General features: G+C 38.1%; 1 protein-coding gene across 1 annotated transcript in view; it reads right to left on the bottom strand.

Moving 5' to 3' along the window:
• Positions 1 to 18,858, bottom strand: part of LPAR4 (lysophosphatidic acid receptor 4) — a 194,222-nt gene that overhangs the window by 162,109 nt on the left and 13,255 nt on the right. The window contains exon 5 of the mRNA XM_036270743.1: positions 2,291 to 2,333. The gene's annotated coding sequence lies outside the window, so the exon portion shown is untranslated. The remainder of the gene's footprint in view (positions 1 to 2,290; positions 2,334 to 18,858) is intronic.

The following is an 18,858-nucleotide window of genomic DNA, read 5'->3' as shown; positions in this document are numbered from 1 at the left end:
AGGTCAATATCCTTGATGAACATAGATGCCAAAATCCTGAACAAAATACTAGCAAACTGAATATAGCAATACATCACAAAAATTATTCACCATAACCAAGTTGGATTCATCCCAGGGATGCAAGGCTGGTACAATGTTTGCAAATCAATAAATGTGATACACCACATAAACAAAATTAAAGATAAAAATCATATTATCATATAAATAGATGCTGAAAAAGCATTCAACAAAATCCAGCACCCATTTCTGATAGAAATGCTCAGCAATCTGGGAAAAGAGGGATCATATCTCGATATAATAAAGGCCATGTATGAAAGACCTACAGCCAACATCATACTCAATGGGCAAAAATTAAAAGCATTTCCCTTAAGAACAGGAACAAGACAAGGATGCCCACTTTTGCCACCCTTATTTAACATAGTACTGAAAGTCTTAGCCACAGCAATCAGACAGGAAGAAAAAATAAAAGGGATCCAAATTGGAAAGGAGAAAGTGAAACTGTCATTATTCACAGATGACATGATACTATACATAGAAAACCCCAAAGACACCATTGAAAATTTACTAGACTTAATAAATGAATTTGGCAAAGTAGCAGGATAAAAAGTTAATGTCAAGAAATCAATGGCATTCTTAAACACCAATGATGAAGTCACAGAAAGAGAAACTAAAAAAACAATCCAATTTACCATAGTGGCAAAAAATTAAGATACCTAGGAATAAACTTAACCAAAGAAATAAAGGACCTATTCGCAGTAAACTACAGGTCATTGAAAAAGAAATAGAGCCCCGGCCAGTTTGGCTCAGTGGTTAGAGCGTCGGCCTGCGGTCCTGAGAGACCCGGGTTCAGTTCCCGCTAAGGGCATGTACCTTGGTTGCAGTTTGTCCCCGGCCCTGGTCCGTTGTGCGGGTGGCAGCCACTCAATGTGTTCCTTTCACGTCAATGTTTCTCTCTCTCTCTCTCTGTTCTTCTCTCTCCCTCCCACTCTACCTGAACAAAAAATGGAAAAATGTCCTCGGGTGAGGATAAAAAAAAGAAAAAAGAAATAGAGGAAGATATAAAAAAGTGGAAGCACATACCTTGTTCATGGATTGGAAGAATTAACATCATTAAAATGTCCATACTACCCAAAGCAATGTATAGATTCAATGCAATCCCCATCAATGTACCAATGGCATACTTCACAGAACTAGAACAAATACTCCAAAAGTTCATATGGAATCAAAAAAGACCTCAAATAGTCACAACAATCTTGAAAAAGAACAAAGTTGGAGGGATCACATTACCAGATTTCAGGTTATATTACAAAGCAACTATAATCAAAACAGCCTGGTACTGGCACCAGAACAGGCATATAGACCAGTGAAACAGAACAGAGAACCCAAAAATGGACCCAAGGCATTATGCTCAATTAATATTTGACAAAGGTGGCAAGAGCATACAGTGGAGTAAAGACAGCCTCTTTAATAAATGATGTTGGGGAAATTGGACAGCTACATGCAAAAAAATGAAACTAAACCATCAACTTACACCATATACAAGAATAAACTCAAAATAGATAAAAGACTTAAATATGTCTCGTGAATCCATAAAAATCCTAGAAGAAAATGTAAGAAACAAAATTTCAGATATCATACGCAGTAGATGCACTGTATGGGAGAGCATAATTGCCAATGATACATCAGATAAGGGGTTAATTTCCAAAATATATAGAGTGCTCCTACAACTCAACAAAAGGAAGACAAAGAACCCAATTTAAAAATGGTCAGAGGAACTAAATAGACACCTCTCCAAACAGGACATACAAATGGCTAAGAGACATATGAAGAATCATAATGCAAAACTCACAATATTTACTCAGTAAATGTGATGAAAGAATGAATGTCAAAGAGCATCTCTTCAGGTTCCTTAATCATTCACTCAACATACTTTTTTCAAGTATCTTTATGTAGCAATCAGAAAAACTGTGCTAAGCAGTAAAAATATAAAGATAAATGAAATCTTGTCTGGCTAACCAGGGGGCCAAAGTCCCACAGAGGAGACAGATGAGTACACAGATAATTTCAGGGTGATAAGTACTGTAGACCCATAGTAGCAATTATTTGAACACTGCGCCTGCCAACCTCTCCCTGTACCTTCTGTGTTTACATTCTGGACTATCCCTGAAGTACTCCTTTTCACTACTTTTTATCAAGTACATCATACATGCATTTTGAGAAATTAGTACCCCACCTGAAATATTTTAGAGAAGACTTTATGGAAATTTACAAAGTAAATTTACACACTTACATCATTTCAGTGACCAACAGTAACTGAGACAGCAGGGGAAAATCTAAGAAAAGAAAAGAAAATTTGGTAACTACAAAAGAGTACTTCTACCACCAAAATTCCACAATCTTTTTAGTAAGCACCATAAAATCCTCATCCTTATCTATATCCATGCCCAAGGTGTAATGTCCCCCAAAAGCTGCTAACTCTGAATGATTTCTACTTTTAATTGTGTATCTAGTCACTATAATTCATTCATTTAACTCATATTTCACAAAGGCCTACTCTGTTTTGGACATGCAGATAAGATAGTGTATAAGACAAACAGGCTTTGCTCCTGCTCTCACTAAATTTACAGACTAGTGAGAGAGACAGTCAATTTAGGAGCAAACTTATAATGCAGCTCAATGAATGTATTTTATTTGACATCTCCATTTCCAGCCTTCTTAAGTCAGTATTGTTTAAGTCAGATTGAAAATCATTGGAACTCCCATTTATGGCCTTCATCAGACAAAGAATATCACTGTTTTCAGCAGTGAAATTCCATTTATGACTTTCAAACATCTCTGGTAAAGGCATAGGCAGACAGATGGCTAATCTAATTACTTAATGCATAGTAATGTGTTCATGTGTTCTTTTCCCTGGTTAATCCTGCATTTTAGCACTAGCCTTCTTGAGAGGCAATGTGTTAACATAGCCAACAAAACGAATGCTACTGAATTTCAGGAACTCTGGCCAATCTGAGAAAATATTTGCAGTCATAGAAGCCTTTGGTGCCACTGCTCACATCACACCACATAGACATGGAAATATTTCCCCCAGGAGTCCTCCATGTTGCACATCTCCTATATCACTTTACCTTCCCCTCTTCTGTTTGCCCAGGAGATTTCAGGGGGTAGTCAGTCATTTTTATTGTGTGAGAATAAAAAGGAAATTCAAGATATCTATAAATTTGGTTTCCTCCAGCAGTGGTTACACTTGATTGAAATACTTAAAAATTTTAAAAATACCAGTTCTATGGTTGCTTCTTTTAAGCTCCCTGAGAACAAGGTTAGCACTATGGATAGGCAGAACAAGCATCAGATAAAGAATATAATTTTATGCTCTCTAGACATTTCTCTTTCTTTTGTCACTCAAGCAACTCCCCAAGCTCTCTAAGTATCATGGTGCCTGAAATTCCATTTGATGGTATTCCAGAAGGTTTTTGGTAGCTCTCTATACAACCCATGTGATTTGATTGAAGAGTGGCTCAAAATGTTCCCATTTTCTAAAATCTCTCTCTCTGGCTAATCTGCAATAGTCACTACATTTTATCAGCACCTAATATGGGTAAAAGCAGTAAAGATCCCTGTTACAGCATAAGTTCTAACTTGAAGAAAGAATTCCTTAACTGATTGTATGCTTTCCAAGTGTACTGAGGAGGAGAAAAGAGAATTTCAATACAGTCTAAATCAATAAGCATGTATAAAGTGCCCATTATGTGCAAAGTAATGTTTAGGTGACGGCCATAGACAGATGAAAAGATATGACCTTCTATAAGGAGCTTACAAGACGAATAAAAATGAGGGCACTGAGTAAATATGAAATACTGAAAGGCAAGAAGCTTTAAAAAAATAAAGATAACAAAAAGGTAAATAAATGCTCAAGAAAAATATCCCTTCTCATTTTGTCCAAAAGGAGTTGTTGGATCACAAAAGACAACCTTGGGCAAGTCATGTCTGAGATACTTTCCATCAGCCATACTTATATTTCTTTTTCCCCTTTCTGTCCCATGTTTATTTTTGAGACATGACCAGATTCCTTCTTTCTACATCAAAAAAACAAACAAGCAAAAAATAATAATAAAATAAAAACAGAAGCAAACTTCTCCCTAGCACAAAATGTCATAACACTGTATGCCTTTGTACAACAGAAAGGGGATTCCTTAACTAATACTCAAAGGGAACTGCATTAGAACAGGAAAATGAGTCAGACAACCTGTTTAGAATTCTCTAGACAGCGATCTCCCCTTATCTGGGCCAGGAATATCATTTCAAAGACCCCTGTGTAAGTGAATGCGTGCAAATGTTGAGTCACATGTCATCTTAGAAAGATGTATAAGTGACTCCCAACCATACCAAAGCAAAAATATGCAAGTTTAACTTTTATCAAAAGCACCCTGAGATCTGATCATGTGCATCTATGCTGTTTACAGTTGTCAAGTTGAATCATGGGAGTCCTTACCAAAAAATGGGAAATGTGTATAATTATTTTATGATGAGGCCAAGTTAATATTTTTTAAAGTCAGATTATCCAAACAAACAAAAATGTACCACATATACTCTAAATTATACCTTGGCCAGAGATAGCAGAAATGGTTGTAGTGTTTAGAGTTTCCAAAAAGGAAAATAAAACCTTTAATTAGCAGTAAATACAGAACAAACGATAGGGATATGCAGGATAGAGACATGATATCCTGCCCTCAATCAGTTTAGAGTCCAGTCAGAACACAAACACACACACATACATCTGTTAACTATCAATGGTAAGTAACAAGAGTTAAATGTTCAATGAGTACACTGGAGTACAAAAATGTAAGGTAAAAGTCATGTTCCCATCTGTTGACAATTTGGTCACATATTTTTATTCCCAACTAATCCTGTATACATGCTTATAAGAATTAGTTACAAATGTTCTCAATGCTTTTAAAAAATGCAGACATTTAAAAAAAACAAACAGATCTTATACTTACATGATGGTGGAGACACCAACGACAGACTTTCCCACAGTGGTCTGTGTAGCCGAATGACAACAGGACCAAATTCTGTTTGTATCTCTTATTCTCTGTGATATCTTTAGCTAGAAGCTGTGGGTAAACTGTTTAATCTACATGGCTTTGTAATGAATTTACTCACAGCGTATTTCACGGGAAATATCTGAATCATCACTGTTAATACCTTTTTGTGTAATCTGGAAAAAATACTTCGATATTTGCTGCGTAACTTCACAACTTTTGTTTTCCTTTTGAAGACTTAAGGAATGCAGTCTTCATTGGTTTGAACACCATCTAAGATTTTGAACAAGTTAAAACTTGGCTGCCTCCAATCCTCTATGAAAGGAGGCAGGCTAACATGAATAAACATACATATATAATTAAAATCAATTAAAATTTGAAGTTCAAAGTAGAGTAAGAGTCTTAAGGATATGATACCATGAAAACTGAAAGTTCTTTATGCATCCTTGAGTCCATGCCAACAGCTTTTTTGTCCTTTCTTTTCACTCTAAGTGTGAATGAAAAGAAGTGAGAGAGGAAGACAGAGGCAAGGAAGCAGGCAGGGAGGGATAGAACACAAACAACAGACACTAAACAAAAGTAGAGCTTTACCTGAAGGTGAGGACTTTTAATCTGGAAGCAAGTTTTTTTCAAACTGATTATTCAAGTAAAAGCAGTTCCCAAATGTTCCCAGCCTCCACAATAGAGTTTAAATAACATCTTCACCTCATATCTGTGCAGCCCCACTAACTGCCACATGTATTTTTCTAGAGCACACACACAATCACAACAACTACACACTATGAGCTAGGCACTCATTTTGCAGATGGGAAAACTGAAGACATGTGATGAAGCCAGAACCCATGCCTATATTTATGGACTCTTGGTTCCAGTCTATTTCCACTAAGGCAAAGGAGGAAGTTAAATATGAGATTGCAAGAACTTGGGGGTAAGGGGCCAAGCCTAGGGTGGCATGGGAGAGCCTGAAAATCTGAAACTGTGAAATAGGGTGCTATCACATGTTAGGGAACCCACAGCCATGATTCTTCCAGAAATACTTCCCTGATTAGAACATATTTAGTAGTTAGCTTCTTAAAATGTACTAACTACTATTTATTTCAGGACTCATCAACATTTTCCAGAAGACACAATTTTTGCTGAAGTTAAAGTTTGACAGGCAGCAGGGGTTTGCCCTGCCTGACAATATAAAACCTGGGGCATAGCAGGCCCATACTTAGCTAGGACTATCCTCAAACTTCTGGGGAAGGGACTGTTGGCAGTTGTTGGCTCATAGTTGACTTGTTTGTCCTTGAGGATCTGCCTTTAGGGCATGATTGATTGGTGAACAGATCCCCTGGTCTATTTCAATACCCAAACTCTGGCACCTGCTCTTTTCTCTCTGTCCCAGAGCCAAGGGGTATTCTCAGCTTCATTCTCTGATTAGCAGAAAGAGCAGCTGGAAACACAGAACAGGAGGTGGTTCCCATTTGTATAGAAAGGGAACAAACTGAAAACAACACACTAAATTTAGACTTCCCTGTAGGCCTGGTAGACAGGCCTGTAAATAGTTCTAGGCTGTGACTTTTCCTTTTTTCATTCTCCTATATCATCTTGTGTAAGTATTACAAGGCTCCACAAAGCCCTAGGTGCCTTCCAAAGAGAAAGGTTTTATATATAGCAGGGTTCCTCAGTAATTTGACCGGAATTAAGATAAAGTTCCCACTTCCTCCAAAAGAACTTGTCTGACTGTCCCTCATCACGTAACATCACTCCCTCTCCCTTGACCTCCCCAGGATTTCTGCTATATGTTCGGTGCCTCTCATTTGGCCTTTATTACTCATAACCATGTAGCATGGGGATTTTTTTTTTGTAAATCCTTGGTCTTCTCTACAAACATGCTTAAAGGTTGTAGAGGAAAGAACATTTGCTTTTCCATAGCTCTCAATACAATGTTTTAGACATAATAAGCTCTCATCTTGAGGAATTAATTAAATAGAAATACCAATTTATAGAATTTTACTGTTTTTGTTAGAGACAGTGCTATCATCTAACACTGTAAAATATTTTCCCCAAATCATTAAGCAATGGGCAATTCCTTGCCAGAAATATAAAGAAAAATTCTAATAACTTATGTTAACACTACACAACTCTCTAGTTTAGGTGATCAATTATTATCTGGTTAAATAACCCAGGCTTAAACAAGCTTATCACACACACACACACACACACACACACACACACACACACGTTTTGTTGCAAAGAGACTATCTGACCTAACTATCCTAGAGATAAAATACTAATTAATAATAATGATAATGGATAAAGAACCTCTGACTCTTACCCTTAGTTTCTTCCCTAACTCCCCCCACATCCCCATGCACATAGTCAAGAACAGCATATTATTTATGCCCTCACATAAGTCAGCAATTAAAATGTTGAATTAGGACAAGGCCAAAGGCAGAGCCTCCTGACACATTGTACTAGAGGTTCATATCAGTAGACACAGACCCATTAAATTTAGCTCGTTAGAGCCAATTATTTAATCAGTCATGAATTCTCTCCCCACCCCACCTGCACTTTCTAGTAGTCCAATGATGCAATGAGATGGGTACCTTGGTCTGTATATCTTATTCCTTTGCTAGTAATGATTTCCACTAAACTGTTTTTCTTACTATTCTCCTTTTTCACTATTCCTAATTTGTACTTTCTGTCCATAATCAACCTAATGCCTAGTTGATGCAAAATGTGATTTATTCCTAATTGTTCACAACAAAAAACCTCATGAGGCCTAATATATTTTATGTTTTTGTACAAAGTTTTCAGTTGCCTCTATAAAGAAATGCATCTCTCCACCTACCATAGCCTCTTTTACAAAGGTTATTTGAAAGGTGAGATTTAAGTTCAGGCCTGTTTCATGATTTGTACCACATGTACTAAAGTTGAGTAAATTTTATTTTTTAAATAATTTTTCTTTATTGATTTTAGAAAGAGAGGAAAGGAGAGGGAGAGAGAGATAGAAACATCAATGAGAGAGAACATCAATCAGCTGCCTCCTACATGCCCTGCACTGGGGAGTGGGCCCACAACCTGGGCATGTGCCCTGACAAGGAATTGAACCAGTGACTTCTTGGTGCATGGGTCAATGCTCAACCACTGAGCAACACCAGCTGAGCAATTAAATTTTACTTAAACCACATTGAAACCCTTGACTTTACATTTAATTTAGGAGGTTTGAGAAAGTTTCTTTTAAATATATGTTTGAGCCCTGGCTGGTTTGGATCAGCAGTTAGAGCCCGTGGACCAAAGAGTCTCGGGTTCTTTTCCAGTCAAGGGCACATACCTTGGTTTCAATTCGTTCCCCAGCCCTGGTCAGGGTCATGTGGGAGGCAACCAGTCGATATGTCTCTCTCACATCAATGTGTGTGTGTGTGTGTGTCTCTCTCTCCCTCCCTCCCTCCCTCCCTCCCTTCCACTCTCTCTGAATATAAATGAAAAAATATCCTCAGGTTATAAAAAATAAATTAAATAAATATGTGTTTGACAGACATATTTAGATTCTTTAATAGGGTCCTGGAAGTTCTCTTTCAACAAGACTCACATTAACTTCCTGACAACTCTCAAGGTAATTGGCATCATTATTTAAATACAGAGTCCCATGTTATCGCCAGAAAATAATAGTTTTCCGTTCCAGGAGAGAGAGAGAGAGAGAGAGAGAGAGAGAGAGAGAGAGAGAGAGAATATCAAAAATCCATATCTTGTGATTCATTGAAACTTCCTTTAGAATATATTAAAAATTTTGTGGTTTGTTTTTTCTTTGTCAAAGCAAAAGCCTCAGCCAAGGAGGAAGAATCTGCCCATAATGACAAAAGGTGATTGTTGTTTCGCCACCCTCTTCCTCTTCCTTCCCAGAATCAAAGAGGCTCTGCAAGACCCAGAGCTGACCTCAGCTCATTTAAGCTTATCTTAAGCGAGAGACTGACTGTGTATTTCTTACAAAGCTTTGCAACAAAATTAAACTTAAATGAATAAAAAGAAGCTGTTTTGTTTCAGGTTTGAGGATGGATGGGTCCTTCAGCCTGCTGTATACATCTTTTCTTCCCCGTTGGCTGAGGCATGGTCTCTTTTCAGATACAGAACCTCAGAATGCAGACCCCTCTACTATTTCCATTTGCCAGAGAGGGAACCACAGAACTAATAATCAGTTGCATAAAGGTGTCAGTTACAAAAAGGTCACTCTCACCAAAGGGTCTGATCCTTGCCTAAGACCTGCATGAAGGGGTGCAGGTGGGAAACCGAAATCACTAGAAGCCTGAAAGGGAGGAAACATAGGACCACAAGGTGGGATAGGTGGATTCTGATAAATGCATAAAGGGTAGACTTTTTCCTTCCTACTCCTAGGAACTTCATCTCTCCAGTTAAAGTCAGGTTATACTTGAGAGCTGATGGAGTAACAAAAGTATCAGAGCAATCAGGTTGCTGGGGCTATTGGACAGATACACAAGTCAGAAAGGGTTGTTAAGACCAAGGATCTGGAAGGGCATTTCCAAAATAATTCTAAATTACAGCAGTTTCCAATTCAACGTCATACATAGACACACAGACAGCAGTTGCAATATCAGCATCCAACGTAACTGTGAGGACAATAGATATGTGTCTTTGCACACTTCTCCCAAGCCCTTTGCAATTTAGGTTCTCTAGTTGCTTCTGTGATATTACCAACTTCTTCCCTTGATAGCATACATGTACACACTCATACACACACATAAAAAAGTGCATTCACAGATACCTCTCTTGTGGTATAGATCCCACATCCATTGATGTTTGCTCTCATTGAATTGTTAATTAATCCTTACTAATAATTAGTTTATCATAACAGGATGTGTTCTCTTCTACAAGTCATTTGATAGGGAGATTAAGAAGACCAGAAATGTTTTACATTCTTACCAGAAATGACTCTCTAATGATATACTGAAAGGTATTGGAAGGCATAATCAGGCACAGACAGAAAAGTAACACTGGATTAAAAGAAGACCTAGGTTCTCTGATGCCATTTCTCATCTAGAAAATGGACATAAGAACAACTGTGCTTTGTAAAATTAGGCATTGTCGATTTTTCTGCCAAGGGCCAAAATTGTTAGTGAAATATCTTTTTACCATGTCACTTATATATCTCCCCAATTAACAATGAGCACGCCTTTCTTTGGTAAATAATCTATGAGATCATCTACCTATACACAGGAGACAACACAAGATATACCCTGAGATTTATTTCAGAAATTAAGAGCCTGAAACCATTTGCTTCCTAGTTGAGAGTAATATTATAAAGAAATGGGACATGGAATGAAAATGCTTCAACGATAGGTAGAAGTCAAGAAAGCATGGACAATAACATGGAGGATTTGACCCAACCCAAGTGTGCAACAATAGGGTATTGCTTAAATAAATTATGGTACATCCAAGCAGGGAAACACCCTACAGCTGTAAATAAAGATGAAAAAGCATTCTCTGTATTGATATAGTATGTTGTCATGAAATATTGAGTTTAAAAAAGCAGAGTGAAGAACAATGTATATGGTATGTAACCTTTTGAAAACTAAAAAATTAGTAAATAAAAGTATACCTTCATATTTGCTTGTATTTGCATCAGTAACTTCTGATATATACTCAAGAAAACTAATAAAAGTGATACCTGTGCGGTACAATTAGAACTGAGCAGATGGAGGACAGAGGGAAAAGGGAAAGTTTCCACTGCGTATATTTATATGAGTATATATATTCCCTCAATTATGTAAACATATCGCTTACTAAAATATTAAATAAACATTCTTTGAAGTAAATAATTGTTCTCTTTTTGGGGGGTAGCTTTTATTTTCTTCTTTGCATCTTTTTTTTTACTCCTCACTCGAGGATATTTTTCCATTTATCTTCAGATGGAATAAACATCGATGTGAGAGAGACACATGAATTGGTTGCCCCCTGCACAACACCAACCAGGGCTGGGGACTGAACCACAACCGAGGTATATGCCCTTGACCAGAATCAAACCTATGACTCTTTGGTCTGCGGGCCAATGCTCAAACTGCTGAGCCAAACCGGTCAGGGCTTCTTTATATCTTCATACAATGTATATCTCAAATCCTCTATAATTAGGATATTTTGTAAATTTCTATGTGAAGAGGAAAGAACTAGGTGAATGGTATATAAAGTTGAACAGCACTTATCAATGTAACTAAGGCCTGAACAACAGCTTACCCCTTTGATATTATTTACCTTCAGGATGGAGAAAAAAATCCCAGTATAGGTGGGTGGGGGTCCACAGCCCCAAGTATCCCCTCTTACTTTGCATCACAAAGCCCATGTTCTTTAGCCAACAAAACTTCGTCTAAAAAATCATTACATTAAGTAGTAGCCATAAAATTGGCAGATAATATAGACAGTATCTAGCTAAATCTGAGTTTCAGATAAATAATTTTACTATAAAATTATTTCTATTTATCTGTAATTTGAATTTAAATGTTGGGTTTAGTTGTTGGCTTTTGCTAAATCTCACAACCCTAGAAGTGAGCCAGCTGAGCCAGGTATACCAGTTCATAAAGAGCCATTGACCCTCACTGGAAATGTTTATACAAATGATGGTAAAGTGGTTAGAAGACATTCTTCAATAAGCTGCATGGGAAGAGAATGGAGATGAAGCTAGGGATGTGAATGTTCAAGTAGCAAAAACAGGAGCTAAACTTTGTGCTAAGGAGAGTGGGTCCTGTTACTTTGAGAATTTTTGTTTTCATTTTGCTGAGTTAGAAGTACAAGTTTCAGAGATTCCAAAATGGGCGTGGAGTGAATGGAAGCTACACAGATCATCTCCCAGGACCAAACTGAAATTACAACTAAAATAAAGACAAATCATCAGAAAAAAAACAACAGAAAAGCAGCTTGCGAGGACCATATAACCACTGAAAAGGACACTGGATCAATCCTGGTAGAATTGCGGAGGCGTGAGAGGGGGTTAGGAGCCCACGGACAGCAGTGGTCTTAACTGTGAGCAGTGCCATGGGTGTTAAACTCCCAAGCCCGCTCCACAAACCAGAGAGCCAGAACAGAGTGCTAAAATACCCACAGCCACTCACCTTGCTCTAGCAGAGGAAGGATTGGACTGGACTGGAACTGTGTGGGGACACTCAAATTTGGAGAGCACTCAGAGCTTTTGCTGAGTTGTGGCCACACAGGACAGTGGCCATCTTACTCCTTTCCAGGGCTCTGGGGAGAGGCTGCAGCCCCTCCCACGGAGATTCAACCCCACCCAGGTGGGCCATTGAAATGCAAATTGAGGCTCATTAAGAAACAGTATCTTCCCCACCCTTGGGAAATCCCCTACTCTAAGCACCTGAGGGAGTTTCATTCAACTAAGAACCCAAGGCTCTTCAAGTAACCACTACCAATAGCCTACATGCAAAAAGCTAGAGGATAACTGAACCTTTCCTGGACTTGCAATACTACTCAGGAAAGTAAGACTTGACAGTGGTGTTTAACGTGGATCCTCCCATGCTCATCCAAACCAAGGAGAGGGAGCCACAAACAGCAGAACACGAACACCCACAGGAAAAATTTGGCTGGCTCCAAAACCCACTGACATAGCCAAAATGGTGAAACAAAGAAACAAATCCCAAATGAAAGAACAAGAGACCTCTACCCAAGATGAGATAAATGAAATACAGTTAAGCAAGTTAACAGAGCTAGAATTAAGAGCCATGATCTTGAGGAAGCTCAACAGCATGAGTAAGGACATAGAGATGTTGAAAATCAACCAACCGGAAATTAAAAACCACCAAGAAGAAATCAAGAATAATATATCAGAAATAAAGAACAGCCCTGCACGGAACCAATTCAACTCAGAGAGTGGAGTATTTAATCAGGCTGTGAGCATAGGCAGAGGGGGCCACGTGCAGTTGATGCGTCGGGCCATGGCTCAGCTGACCTACCACTCCCTCTGTGCTCCTGAAGATCTGGCTGACCGGGGCTTTCTGGGAATCCCAAGTGCCTTCTATGCCCAGGATGCTTTAGGGCTCTGGGAGATCATTGCCCAGTACATGGAAGGGATCATCCACCTCTTCTACCATGACAATGACGCCGTGAGAGGGGACCCTGAGCTGCAGGCCTGGTGTCGGGAGATCACTGAGGTGGGGCTGTGCCAGGCCCAGGACCGAGGTTTCCCTGTTTCCTTTCAGTCTCGAGCTCAACTCTGTCATTTCCTTACCATGTGCATTTTCAGATGCACTGGCCAGCATGCAGCAGTCAACCAGAGCCAGCTAGACTGGTTCTACTGGGTCCCTAATGCCCCATGCACAATGAGGATGCCCCCTTCTACCAACAAGGAAGACGTGACAATGGCCATAATGATGGGCTCACTACCTGATATCAAGCAGAGCTGTCTTCAGATGCTTTTCATGAGGCAAGTGGGCTGGCAGCCAAACATGGTAACCCTGGGTTATCACACAGAAGAATATTTCTCAGGCCTTGAGCCCAAGGCTATTTTAAGACAATTTCAAACAGATCTGGACAACCTGGAAAGGGAAATCGTGGCTCCGAATGAGCAGCTAGACCTTCCCTATCAATACATAAAACCGAGCTGCACTGAGAACAGTATTGCTCACTGAGCCTTTCAAAGAACATGTGCCAATACTAGGGTTAACATTTTCCCTTGGAGTTTTATGTTTTTCCAGATCTGAGTTGCTATCATTCTATTTTCATTTCTATCTGTGTTTACCAGTAGCCTGAGGCATGGGATGATCTTGAACTTGAAAACACATTCCTTAAAGTGATCAACTATTTACTCATGTAGCCTTTTCCTGCATCTGGAAAATTTGTCTTCTCCATTTATTATATGATCATTAGGGTTAGATTTATTAATATCATAATATACTTGTTCAATTCTATTTTTGGGGGGGGGAAATCTATTATACCAGCACAGTTAATTTACGAGCCCATCTGCTCTCACTGATCTAATATAAATCAAGTTACCATACTTGAATGGGAGTGTTTTTTAATTTCCTATTCTATATATTCATTAATGTTTGTCTTACACTATACCACAGTTACACAATTACTACAACTTTATAATTAAAATAACTTACTATTTCATGACACACATTCATCAAATTTGTCTTTTAGAGGTGACTTGGCCTTTCTTGGATTTTTGATCTTTCATGTAAATATTAAAACCAGCTTTCATTTAAAAAAAAAAAAAAAAGAACAGCCCTGGTCAGTTTGGTTCAGTGGTTAGAGCGTCGGCCTGTGGTCCAGAGAGACCCGGGTTCGGTTCCCACTAAGGGCACATACTTCGGGTGCAGTTTGTCCCCAGCCCTGGTTGGTTGTGCGAGTAGCAGCCATTCGATCTGTCCCTTTCACGTCGATGTTTCTCTCTCTCTCTCTGTTCCTCTCTCTCCCTCCCATTCTACCTGAACAAAAAATGAAAAAATGTCCTCGAGTGAGGATAATAAATAAACAAATAAAAAAGAAATAAAGAGCACATTAGAAGGTCTAAACATCAGAGTAGAGGAAGCTGAGGACTGGATCAGTGAATTAGAAGACAGGGTAGAAAAAATCAACCAATCAGAAAACCAAAAGGAAAAACAATTATAAAACAGGAAGACAGCTTAAGAGATCTGTGGGACAACTGGAAATGTAATAATATTCGCATCATAGAAGTCCCTGAAGAAGAAGAAAATGGGCAAGGCTTAGATATTATATTTGAAGAAATAGTGACAGAAAAATTTCCCTAATTTGGTGAAGGAAGAAGGCATTCAAGTTCAAGAAGCACAGAGAGCCCCAAGTAAGAAGTACACAAATAGGCCCACACCAAGACACATAGTAATTAAAATGCCAGAACTTAAAGACAAAGAGAGAATCCTAAAAGCAGCAAGAGATAAGCAACAGGTTACCTACAAGGGAAACCCCATAAGGCTCTCAGCTTATTTCTCAACAGAAACACTACAGGCCAGAAGGGAATGGCATGAAGTAATCCAGGTCATGACAAAAAAGATCTGAATCCAAGACTACTCTATCCAGCAAGGCTGTCATTCAAAATAGAAGGTCAAATAAAGAGCTTCCCAGACAAGAAAAAAAGGCTAAGGGAATATATTAGCACCAAACCAGCACTGCAAGAAATGTGAAAAGGACTGCTCTAATTAGTAGAAGATATAGGAAGAAAAATATAACCAAACTCAACAAAAACGGTAATAATGAGTACATATCAATAATCACCTTAAATGTAAATGGACTGAATGCTCTGGTAAGAAGACACAGAGTAGCTGATTGGATAAGAAAGCATGACCCATCTATATGTTGTTTACAAGAGACCCACTTCACAACAAAAGACTCACATAGGTTGAAAGTGAAGGGATGGAAAAAAATTTTCCAAGCAAACGGAAAGCAAAAAAAAGCTGGGATAGCAATACTCCTATCTGATAAAGTAGATTTCAAAATGAAGACCATAACTAGAGACAAAGAAGGCCACTACATAATATTGAAAGAATCTATCCAACAGGAAGATATAACCTTGATAAACATATATGCACCCAATATAGGAGCACCAAAATATATTTAAAATCTTCTGGAGGACTTCAAAGGAGAAATCGACAGCAATACAATCATAGCAGGGGACTTCAATACCCCACTGACACCACTGGATAGATCCTCTAGACAAAAAATTAGCAAGGAAACAGAGACTCTAAATGAAGCACTAGACCAAATGGATTTAATACTTATCTACAGAGAATTACACCCCAAAACTACAGGATTCACATTCTTCTCAAGTGCATATGGGGCATTCTCCAAGACAGACCACATGATAGGGCACAAACCAAATCTCTACAAGATCAAGAAGACTGAAATCATATCAAGCATCTTCTCAGATCACAATGGCATCAAACTACAAATTAACTGCAACAAAAACAAGCAAAGACATTTTAACACATGGAGGCTAAATAGCATGTTATTAAACAATGAATGGGTTACCGAGGAGATCAAGAAAGAAATTAAAAACTTCCTGCAAAGTAATGAAAATGAACACAAAATCTATGGGATGCAGCAAAAGCAGTTCTGAGAGGGAAGTTCATGGCACTACAGGACTACCTCAAGAAGCAAAAAAAATTTCTAATTGACTGTCTTACCTCACAACTTAAAGAATTAAAAAGCAAACAAAAAGAAAACCCCAGAGCAAGTAGAAGGAAGGAAATGGTAAAGATCAGAGCACAAATAAATGACACGGAGACCAAAAAACAATTCAAAGGATCAATGAAACAAAGAGCTGGTTTTTCAAAAAGATAAACAAGATTGATGGACCCTTAGCTAGACTCACCAAGAAACAAAGAGAGAGAACCCAAATGCACAAAATCAGAAATGAAAGAAGAGAAGTAAAAAGTGACACCACAGAAATACAAAAGATCGTTAACAACTACTATGAACAATTATATGGCAACAAATTCAACAATCTAAGTGAAATGAACAAATTTCTAGAAACACTCAGTCTCCCAAAACTGGATTGGGAAGAGATAGAAAACTTGAACAGACCAATAACAACTAAGGAAATTAAAGAGGTAATCAAGACTCTCCCAGCAAAGAAAAGCCCAGGCCCAGATGGCTTCACGGGGGAGTTTTACTGAACATTCAAAAAAGAACTAACACCTATTCTCCTCAAACTATTTCAAACAATTCAAAAAGAAGGAAAACTCCCAAACTCGTTTTATGAGGCCAGCATAATTCTAATTCCAAAACCAGAAAAAGACACTACAAAGAAAGAAAACTGCAGGCCAATATCCCTGATGAACATAGACACCAAAATCCTGAACAAAATACTAGCAAATCAAATCCAGCAATACATCAAAAAAATTATTCACCATGACCAAGTGGGTTTCATCCCAGGGATGCAAGGCTGGTATAATATTGGCAAATCAATAAATGTGATAGACCACATAAACAAAATGAAGAATAAAAACCACATGATCATATCAATAGATGCTGAAAAAGCATTCAACAAAATCCATCACCCATTTCTGATAAAAACACTCAGCAATGTGGGAATAGAGGGATCATATCTCGACATAATAAAGGCCATAGATGAAAGACCTACATCCAACATCATACTCAATGGGCAAAAATTAAAAGCATTTCCCTTAAGAACAGAAACAAAACAGGGATGCCCACTTTCACCACTCTTATTTAACATAGTTCTGGAAGTCTTAGCACAGCAATCAGACATGAAGAAAAAATAAAAGAGATCAAAATTAGAAAGGAGGAAGTGAAACTGTCATTATTTGCAGATGACATGATATACATAGAAACCCAAAAGACTTCATCAAAAATCTACTAGACTTAATAAATGAATTTGGCAAAGCAGCAGAATACAAAATTATCATCAAGAAATCAACGGCATTTTTATACAACAATGATGTAGTCACAGAAAGAGAAACTGAAAAAACAATCCTATTTACCATCACGGCCAAAAAATTAAGATACCTAGGAATAAACTGACCTGAAGAAGTAAAAGACCTATTTGCAGAAAACTACAGGAGATTGAAAAAAGGAATAGAGGAAGATATAAAAAAGTGGAAGCACATACCTTGTTCATGGATTGGAATAATTAACATCATTAAAATGTCCATACTACCCAAAGCAATCTATAGATTCAATGCGATCCCCATCAATGTACCAACGACATATTTCACAGAACTAGAACAAATACTTCAAAAGTTCATATGGAACCAAAAAAGACCCCAAATAGCCACAGCAATCTTGAAAAAGAAGGACAAAGTAGGTGGGATCACAATACCAGATATCAGGTTATACCACAAAGCCACTGTAATCAAAACAGCCTGGTACTGGCACAAGAACAGGCATATGGATCAGTGGAACAGAATAGAGGACCCAGAAATGGACCCAAGACATTATACTCAATTAATATTTTACAAAAGAGGCAAGAGCATACAGTGGAGTATAGACAGCCTCTTTAATACATGGTGATGGGAAAATTAGACAGCTACATGCAAAAAAAAAAATGAAACTAGACCATCAACTTACACCATACACAAGAATAAACTCAAAATAGATAAAAGAGTTAAATGTGACCTGTGAATCCATAAAAACTCTAGAAGAAAATGTAGGCAACAAAATTTCGGACATCACACGCAGTAGAATTTTCACTGATACATCACCTAAGGCAACAGAAACAAAGGAAAAAATGAACACATGGGACTACATCAAATTCAAAAGCTTCTGCACAGCAAAAGAAACAACCACCAAAATAGAAAGGCAACCCACTGTATGGGAGAACATCATTGCCAATGATACATCAGATAAGGGGTTAATTTCCAAAATATATAGAGTACTTATACAACTCTACAAAAGAAAGGCAAAGAACCCAATTAAAAAATGGACAGAGGAGCTGAATAGACACCTCTCCAAACAGGACATACAATGGCCAAGAAACAGATGAAGAAATGTTCAACATCACTAATCATCAGAGAGATTCAAATTAAAACAACAATGAGGTATCACCTCACACCTGTCAGAATGACCGCCATCAGCAAATCATCAAACAAGTGCTGGCGAGGGTGTGGAGAAAAGGAGACTCTAGTGCACTGCTGGTAGGAATGCAGACTGGTGCAGCCACTGCGGAAAACACTGTGGTGTTACCTCAAAAAGTTAAAAATTGAACTGCCATTTGACCCAGTGTTCCCACTTCTAGGAATATACCCTAAGAAACTTGAAACACCTATCAAAAAGAATATATATACCCCTAGGTTTATAGCAGCACTATTTACAATGGCTAAGATCTGGAAACTAC

Source organism: Molossus molossus, unplaced genomic scaffold (assembly GCF_014108415.1).
Source record: "Molossus molossus isolate mMolMol1 unplaced genomic scaffold, mMolMol1.p scaffold_m16_p_2, whole genome shotgun sequence".
In the NCBI taxonomy this organism is placed as follows: domain Eukaryota; kingdom Metazoa; phylum Chordata; class Mammalia; order Chiroptera; family Molossidae; genus Molossus; species Molossus molossus.
Note: the sequence above shows the minus strand (reverse complement) of the source record. Positions and strands in the feature narration are given on the sequence as shown.